Here is a 10,239-nt window from a genome sequence, read left to right on the forward strand (position 1 = left end):
CCTATACTTGTGGGTCATCAAGACTCTTTTCTGGCGTCGTTGCCGGGGAGTGAAGCGCCTTTGGTAGGTGGAATTTGGTAAGGAAAATTTTATATAGTGTGCTGAAATTTATTGTCACTTGTTACTATTGAAAGTAACCCTCTGAGGGGCTTGTTCGGGGTATCTTCACCCCGACCAGTGGAGCAAAGAGTTGCTCCTCAACCTACTGAACCTATTGAAAATTAAATTCCTTATGAGTATCCTTCGGGTATGATAGAAAAACTGCTAGCTGATCCTTTTACAGGAGATGGAACAAAGCATCCTGATGAACGCCTAATATATGTGGATGAAGTTTGTGGATTATTTAAGCTTGCAGGTATACCCGATGATGTTGCTAAGAAGAAGGTCTTCCCTTTATCTTTGAAGGGAGACGCATTGACATGGTATAGGCTATGTGATGATACGAGATCATGGAACTATAGAAGATTGAAATTGGAATTTCATCAAAAGTATTACCCTATGCATCTTGTTCATCGTGACCGCAATTATATATATAATTTTTGGCCTCGTGAAGGAGAAAGCATCGCTCAAGCTTGGGGGAGGCTTAAATCAATGTTATATTCATGCCCCAATCATGAGCTCCCAAGAGAAACAATTCTTCAAAAAAATTATGCTCGGCTTTCTGAAAATAATCGCACCATGCTCGATACTTCTTGTGCTGGCTCTTTTGTGATGAAGACTATTGGATTTAGATGGGATTTATTGGATAGAATTAAACGCAACTCTGAAGATTTGGATCTCGACAAAGGTAAGGAGTCAGCTATGAAAGTAGAACCTAATATTGCTATTGTTAAAGATCTCTTGTCTGATAATATAGATGGGCATGTTATTTACTTCTGTAATGAAACTGCTAGAATTGCTAAACCCCGTGATACAGATAAACCTAGACCTGTGGTAGGCATGCATGTTATTTCTGTTAAAATAGGAGATCATTGTTATCATGGCTTATGTGATATGGGTGCCAGTGCTAGTGCAATACCTATTGACTTATACAAAGAAATTATGCATGACATTGCACCTGTTGAGTTAGAATAAATTGATGTTACTACTAAACTTGCTAATAGAGATACTATTTCACCAATGGGAATTGTTAGAGATGTTGAAGTCTTGTGTGGGAAAACTAAATATCCTGCTGATTTTCTTGTTCTTGGTTCCCCACAAGATAGCTTTTGTCCCATTATATTTGGTAGACCCTTCTTAAATACTGTTAATGCTACCATAGATTGCACAAGGGATGTTGTTACTGTCGGCTTAGATGATATGACTCATGAGTTTAATTTCTCTAAATTTAGTAAACAACACCATGAAGAAGAATTGCCTAGTAAGGATGAAATTATTGGTCTTACTTCTATTGTCGTACCTCCTAGTGATCCTTTAGAACAATATTTGCTAGACCATGAGAATGATATGTTTATGAATGAAAGAAGGGAAATAGATGAAGTATTCTTTAAACAGGAACCTATTCTGAAACATAATTTGCCTGTTGAAATCCTAGGGGATCCCCCTCCACCTAAGGGTGATCCCGTGTTTGAGCTTAAGCCGTTGACTGATAATCTTAAATATGCTTATCTTGATGAAAAGAAAATATATCCTATTATTATTAGTGCTAACCTTTCAGAGCATGAAGAAGAAAGATTATTGAAAACTCTGAAGAAGCACTGTGCTGCTATTGGATATACTCTTGATGATCTTAAGGGCATTAGTCCCACTCTATGTCAACATAAAATAAATTTGGAAGCAAATGACAAACCAGTTCGTGATCCTCAACGACGTCTGAATCCTAAAATGAAAGAAGTGGTAAGAAAAGAAATACTAAAGCTTCTGGAGGCAGGTATAATTTATCCCGTTGCTGATAGTCAGTGGGTAAGTCCTATTCATTGTGTCCCTAAGAAGGGAGGTATCACTGTTGTTCCTAATGATAAAGATGAATTGATTCCACAAAGAATTATTACAGGTTATAGGATGGTAATTGATTTCCGCAAATTAGATAAGGCTACTAAGAAAGATCATTACCCCTTACCTTTTATCGATCAAATGCTAGAAAGATTATGCAAACATACACATTACTGCTTTCTAGATGGTTATTCTGGTTTCTCTCAAATACCTGTGTCGGCTAAAGATCAATCAAAGACTACTTTTACATGCCCTTTTGGTACTTTTGCTTATAGACGTATGCCTTTTGGTTTATGTAATGCACCTGCTACCTTTCAAAGATGCATGATGGCTATATTCTCTGACTTTTGTGAAAAGATTTGTGAGGTTTTCATGGACGACTTTTCCGTCTATGGATCTTATTTTGATGATTGCTTGAGCAATCTTGATCGAGTTTTGCAGAGATGTGAAGAAACTAATCTTGTCTTGAATTGGGAAAATTGCCACTTTATGGTTAATGAGGGTATTGTCTTGGGGCATAAAGTTTCTGAAAGAGGTATTGAAGTTGATAAAGCCAAGGTTGATGCTATTAAAAAGATGCCATGTCCCAAGGACATCAAAGGTATAAGAAGTTTCCTTGGTCACGCCGGATTTTATAGGGGGTTCATTAAGGACTTCTCAAAAATTTCTCGGCCTCTGACTAATTTATTACAAAAAGATATACCATTTATCTTTGATGATGATTGTGTAGAAGCATTTGAAATACTTAAGAAAGCATTAGTCTCTGCACCTATTGTTCAGCCACCTGATTGGAATTTACCCTTTGAAATTATGTGTGATGCTAGCGATTATGCTGTAGGTGCTGTTCTAGGGCAAAGAGTTGATAATAAATTAAATGTTATCCATTATTCTAGTAAGACTCTAGAAAATGCTCAAAGAAATAATGCTACTACTGAAAAAGAACTTTTAGCAGTTGTATTTGCTTGTGATAAGTTCAGACCTTATATTGTTGATTCTAAAGTAACTATCCATACTGATCATGCTGCTATTAAATATCTTATGGAGAAGAAAGATGCTAAACCTAGACTTATTAGATGGGTTTTCTTGCTACAAGAATTTGATTTGCATATTGTTGATAGAAAAGGAGCTGAGAACCCCGTTGCAGACAACTTATCTAGGTTAGAGAACGTTCTTGATGACCCACTACCTATTGATGATAGCTTTCCTGATGAACAATTAAATGTCATAAGTACTTCTCGTAGTACCCCTTGGTATGCTGATTATGCTAATTACATTGTTGCTAAATTCATACCACCTAGCTTCACATACCAACAAAAGAAAAAGTTCTTCTATGATTTGAGACATTACTTTTGGGATGACCCACATCTTTATAAAGGAGTGGATGGTGTTATTAGACATTGTGTACCTGAGCATGAACAGGAACATATCCTACGCAAGTGCCACTCCGAAACTTATGGAAGACACCACGCGGGAGATAGAACTGCACATAAGGTAGTGCAATCCGGTTTTTATTGGCCTACTCTCTTCAAGGATGCCCGTAAGTTTGTCCTATCTTGTGATGAATGTCAAAGAATTGGTAATATTAGTAGATGTCAAGAAATGCCTATGAATTATTCACTTGTTATTGAACCGTTTGATGTTTGGGGCTTTGATTATATGGGACCTTTTCCTGCCTCTAATGGATATACACATATTTTAGTTGTTGTTGATTACGTTACTAAGTGGGTAGAAGCTATTCCAACTAGTAGTGCTGATCATAACACTTCTATTAAAATGCTTAAAGAAGTTATTTTTCCGAGGTTTGGAGTCCCTAGATATTTAATGACTGATGGTGGTTCACATTTTATGCATGGTGCTTTCCGTAAAATGCTTGCTAAATATGACGTCAATCATAGAATTGCATCTCCATATCACCCACAGTCTAGTGATCAAGTAGAATTGAGTAATAGAGAACTCAAATTAATTTTGCAAAAGACTGTCAATAGGTCTAGAAAGAATTGGTCCAAGAAACTTGATGATGCATTATGGGCCTATAGAACTGCATATAAAAATCCTATGGGTATGTCTTCGTATAAAATGGTATATGGAAAAGCATGTCACTTACCTCTCGAACTAGAACATAAGGCATATTGGGCTATTAAAGAGCTCAACTATGGTTTCAAACTTGCCGGTGAAAATAGGTTATTTGATATTAGCTCACTTGATGAATGGAGAACCCAAGCCTTTGAAAATGCCAAGTTGTTTAAAGAAAAGGTTAAAAGATGGCATGACAAATGGATACAAAAGCGTGAGTTTAATGTAGGTGATTATGTATTGCTATACAACTCTCGTTTAAGATTTTTTGCAGGAAAACTTCTCTCTAAATGGGAAGGCCCCTATGTTATCAAGGAGGTCTATCGTTCCGGTGCCATAAAAATCAACAACTTCGAAGGCACAAATTCGAAGGTGGTAAACAGTCAGAGAATTGAACATTATATCTCAGGTAATCCCATAAATATTGAAACTGTAACCCCGGAGGAATACATAAGGGACACTTTCCAGAACGTTTCAGACTCCGAAAAGGAATAGGTATGTGGTAAGGTAAGTAAACCGACTCCAAAACAATTTTTAAGGCAATATTTATCCATTTTGGAATATTTAGAAAAATAGAAAATTAAGTAGCAGTCCGGGAAGGACATGAGGGCCCAACGAGGGTGGAGGGCGCGCCCTACCCCCCTGGACGCGCCCCCTACCTCGTGAGCACTTCGTGTGCCTTCCGGACTCCGTTTTCTTGCACGATACGTATTTTGGCCGGTAAAAATTCACTATATATTCTCCCAAAGGTTTTGACTTCCGTATCACGCAAATATTCTCTCTTCTGGTTTCGAGCTGTTTATCTGACAAATCTAGATTATCATGACGTCCCCAAGTGCTTCCAAGGACAAGTTCTTCGAGAAGGTCATCAACCCTTACCTCGCGGAGGTGCTGCGACACCCTCAAACCATTGAGATGCGTGATGGGTTGCTGCACATCCGCGATGCTGAGGGACCAAAGGGAACCGGAAGCGTGGAGACGAGGCTCAAAGAAATGGAGCAACAAGTTTTCAAGTGTCAGGGGATGGTGGAGCGTGAAATCAATGCTAGCCACACGATGCTCGCGGAGTTCACTAACAACTACAAACCGGATGCCAAGAACACCGAGGAGGCCATCTTCAAGCTACATGAGAAGATCGAGCACCTCCAAGCCCAAATCTATGACCTACAAAACCAAAACTGTGAGTATGAATATAGATTCAAAAGAATGAGTTTGGCTGCAGATTCGAGGATTCCGGAGACTCGATCATCCTTCTATGATGGTGAACCTATGCCTTGGAAGAAGGATGACAAGCCCGCATCATCAACAACACCTCCACCTTCTTCACCAACCAAGGAGATATAATCACATGGGTATGGGCACTCCCCTTGGCAACTGCCAAGCTTGGGGGAGGTGCCCCGGTATCGTATCACAATCACAACTCCTATCTTTACCGTTTTCCTTAGTTCGATCCTGTTAGTAGTATTTTGATCTAGTAGAATAAAGTTTATGGCATGATCTAGTTTTAAGTTTTGCTTTATGATCTCTCTATGTAATCGAGTCCGTGAGCTATATAATAAAGATTAGTGTTGAGTCAAGGGCTTGATTTTCTTGCTATGATCTTGGATGAATAAAAGAAAAGAGAAAAAGAATAAGAAGAAACAAAAGCTCATATTGATCTTATTGATAGTAATGACTTCACATAGAAAGAGTGTGATGATTAGAAGTTGTTGGGAGTTGGCAGACATAGCTTTGGTCATCGTTGCAATTAATAGGAAGTAATAAGGAAAGAGAGCTTTCACATATAAATATACTATTATTGACATCTTTTATGATTGGGAGCACTCATCAAAATATGACATGCTAAAGAGTTGATGTTGGACAAGGAAGACAACGTAATGGGTTATGTTTTCTTATATCTGAGATAAAATATGTTGTCATGGATCATCCAACATGTTGATCTTACCTTTCCCCCTCATGCTAGCCAAATTCTCAGCACCAAGTAGAGATACTACTTGTGCTTCCAAACACCCTTAAACCAGTTTTTCCATGAGAGTCCACCATATCTACCTATGGATTGAGTAAGATCCTTCAAGTAAGTTGTCATCGGTGCAGAGCAATAAAAATTGCTCTAAATATGTATGATTAGTGTGGGAGAAATAAGCTTTATACGATCTTGTGATGTGGAAGTAATAAAAGCGACGGACTGCATAATAAAGGTTCATATCACAAGGGGCAATATAAAGTGACGTTCTTTCGCATTAAGATTTTGTGCATCCAACCATAAAAGCGCATGGCAACATCTGCTTCCCTCTGCGAAGGGCCTATCTTTTATTATTATCTTCTACCTTATGCAAGTGTCATGGTGATCTTCACCTCTCCCTTTTTCATTTTATCCTTTGGCAAGCCCAGCATGTTGGAAAGAACCTGATATATATATATATATATATATATATATATATATATATATAATTGGATGTAGGGGGGCATGAGTTATTATTGTTGACATTACCCTTGAGGTAAAAGGTTGTGGGGCGAAACTATAAGCCCCTATCTTTCTCTATGTCCGATTAAAACTCCGTAACCACAAGTATTGCGCGAGTGTTAGCAATTATGAAGGACTAGATGATAGTTGAGTATGTGGACTTATTTTTTAGCTCTGGCATAGACTCTTTCTGATGTTATGATAAATTGCAATTGCTTCAATGACTGAGGTTATAGTTTGTTGGTTCTCAATAAGGTTTCTGATTCATACTTTTGCATTGTGAATAGATCATCACCTGAAGATAAGTAATCATATGACAATATCTATGTATGTTGCTGTTATGAGAATAATCATGATGCCCTCATGTCCGTATTTTATTTTTATCGACGCCTCTACCTCTAAACATGGGGACATATTTATTGTTATCGGCTTTCACTTGAGGACAAGCGAGGTCTAAGCTTGGGGGAGTTGATACCTCCATTTTGCATCATGCTTTTATATCTATATTTATTGCATTATGGGCTGTTATTTCACATTATGTCGCAATACTTATGGCTATTCTCTCTTATTTTATAAGGTTTACATAAGGAGGGAGAATGCCGGCAGCTGGAATTCTGGGCTGGAAAAGGAGCAAATATTAGAGACCTATTCTGCACAACTCCAAAAGTCTTGAAACTCCACGGAATACCTTATCATAAATAATAAATAATCCGCGCCAAAGATGAAGACCAGGGGGGGCCACACCCTTTCCACGAGGGTGGGGGGCGCCCCCCCTAGGGCGCGCCCCTACCTCATGGGCCCCCTGGTGGCTCTCTGATGACCATCTTCTGCTATATGAAGTTTTTCGTCGAGAAAAAAAACCAGAAGCAACCTTTCGGGACAAAACTCCGCCGCCACGAGGCGGAACCTTGACGGAACCAATCTAGGGCTCCGGCAGAGCTGTTCTGCCGGGGAAACTTCCCTCCCGGAGGGGGAAATCATCGCCATCGTCATCACCAACGCTCCTCTCATCGGGAGAGGGCAATCTCCATCAACATCTTCATCAGCACCATCTCATCTCAAAACCCTAGTTCATCTCTTGTATCCAATTCTTGTCTCCAAGTCCGGGATTGGTGCTAGTAGGTTGCTAGTAGTGTTAATTACTCCTTGTAGTTGATGCTAGTTGGTTTAATTGGTGGAAGATCATATGTTCAGATCCTTTATGCATATTATTACCCCTCTGATTATGAACATGAATACGCTTTGTGAGTAGTTACGTTTGTTCCTGAGGACAAGGGAGAAGTCTTGCTATTAGTAGTCATGTGAATTTGGTATTCGTTCGATATTTTGATGGATGTATGTTATCTAGCCTCTAGTGGTGTTATGTGAACGTCGACTACATAACACTTCACCATTATTTGGGCCTAGAGGAAGGCATTGGGAAGTAATAAGTAGATGATGGGTTGCTAGAGTGACAGAAGCTTAAACCCTAGTTTATGCGTTGCTTCGTAAGGGGCTGATTTGGACCCATATGTTTCATGCTATGGTTAGGTTTACCTTAATACTTTTGTTGTAGTTGCGGATGCTTGCAATAGAGGTTAATCATAAGTGGGATGCTTGTTCAAGTAAGAACAACACCCAAGCACCGGTCCACCCACATGTCAAATTATCAAAGTACCGAATGCGAATCATATGAACGTGATGAAAACTAGCTTGGCGATATTCCCATGTGTCCTCGGGAGCGCTTTTCCCTATATAAGAGTTTGTCCAGGCTTGTCCTTTGCTACAAAAAGGATTGGGCCACCTTGCTGCACTTTATTTACTTTTGTTACTTGTTGCTCGTTACAAATTATCTTATCACAAAACTATCTGTTACCACTTATTTCAGTACTTGCAGAGAATACCTTGCTGAAAAACTCTTATCATTTCCTTTTGCTCCTCGTTGGGTTCGACACTCTTACTTATCGAAAGGACTACGATAGATCCCCTATACTTGTGGGTCATCAGGGCCTCTTCTGATAGTGAGCCCTCAAAAACGTCTGAAGCAGCCAGACATATGTATCTTCCGTCTCATCAGACACAAGAGCACAACCGAATACCGTGGTGCAACGGTGGTTGTTTAGACCGACAAAAGGTATAAATGGCATGCCATACCTATTCATTCTGTATGTGCTGTCGAAGACAGTCACATCACCGTAGTCAACATAGTCTCGGCGTGATTGAGAATCACACCAGAATAGGTTTTCCGGCCTTCCTTCATCATCGACGGTGTGCTCAAAGAAGAAATCTGGATCCCTCTCTCTTCTGGTCATCATGATCCCAATGGCAGTGTCTGGATCACCTTGTGCAAGCAACTTCATTTTTTCTCTCTAACACATGTTATAAAGCTTCTTTCTCCCAAAACCAGCCTTTGCATATGACCTGTACCTACTGATGACATTATCATAAATCATATGTTTCCTGATTCTAGCACCTGCCATAGTTAAAATCTCAGCTTTCTGATATTCTTTTATCTGATTATGAGACCAAAGAAACGTGACTTCATCCGGTCTAGCTAGAACGTGACTGTGATCATCACTGAAACTACTGACATACCAAATGTCACGCTCTTTATCAAGTTTCAAAGTTATATGCGCATCACAGAAGCAACGAGTCTCCCGTCTGAGCCTGCGGGTCCTGCCTTCCATTTTACAAAGTTTTGCCTGTCGTTTCCTAGCTCTCGCACACAGATACTTTCTCAAGCGATTAGTTCCCTCACGACCTTTCGAATATTTTAGCGAGTCCTTTCTTACGCTGAAACCATGCTCCTTAGCATACTGGTTATAGAAAATGTAAGCCTCTCCTAGTGACCTGAACATCTTCCTCATGACCTTCCAATGCATGTCCAATGAATCTTGCTGATATTCATCAAATCCGACGTCAAAATTAAACAAATCATCACCAACATGCTCATCCTTCCCGCTAGGACCATCTACATCTCCCTGTAAATTAATGCATGAAACCATGTATGTCAGTCAGTTATTATTTTGATATGTAATGTATGTAAGTTTCAAAACTTACTTTGCTGGAGCTGTCATCATGAGATGCATCAACGTGCGATTTGTCACTTTCATCGTCCATAATATTCCTCACAAAGTCCCCGTCCTCGTCCATCTGCGCACATTTCAAAAAAAAATACATGTAAGCGCTCATATGGTTATTATGTCATTTCTTCTCCTTTTTTTAAAAAACATACCTGGAGTGCACTTTCAGCAAATGAATCATCTATATCCATATCATCATCATCATCGCCATGTCGCTGCATGATGCAAAAAAACATGTAATTGTTCGTGCGGTTTATCATATTTATTGTTTTTATCAACATTGATCACACTTACATTGCCACTATAAGATTCATCCAAACTCATGTAGTTCTCCTTAGCAGGTTCATCCATATTGAGTGACGAGGTTCCGCTATCATCGCCTAATCATCGCCATCATAATCGCCCTCCTCCTCTATCTATACATGTTTAAAAAAATTCTAAGATCAATCGAACACCGTGTAACATCATCCCTAAAATAATTTGTTCATTAAGCACAATGACGTCTCAAACCAATCTCTTGCACGAAGGCGAGGATGTCAGCTGGATCCATTTTGTCCGATGATGAACACGCTGACGGCGTGACGTTGCTTGCCGGCCGAGGCAGGTGCCGATGGCGTGAGGACGATGGCCGGTTGTAGCAGGCAGAGTCCACGGAGGAAGGCAGCGACGAAGATCACGGGTGGGCGGCCATCTGGGCGACGGGAAAGG

The 10,239-nt window shown here is 39.7% G+C and overlaps 1 pseudogene; it reads right to left on the reverse strand.

Annotated features, from left to right (window-relative positions):
- Positions 1-8,451: 8,451 nt before the first annotated feature.
- On the reverse strand, positions 8,452-10,222 carry LOC125554851 (annotated as a pseudogene).
- Positions 10,223-10,239: the final 17 nt, after the last annotated feature.

This window comes from Triticum urartu, chromosome 4 (assembly GCF_003073215.2).
Source record: "Triticum urartu cultivar G1812 chromosome 4, Tu2.1, whole genome shotgun sequence".
NCBI classification, from domain to species: domain Eukaryota; kingdom Viridiplantae; phylum Streptophyta; class Magnoliopsida; order Poales; family Poaceae; genus Triticum; species Triticum urartu.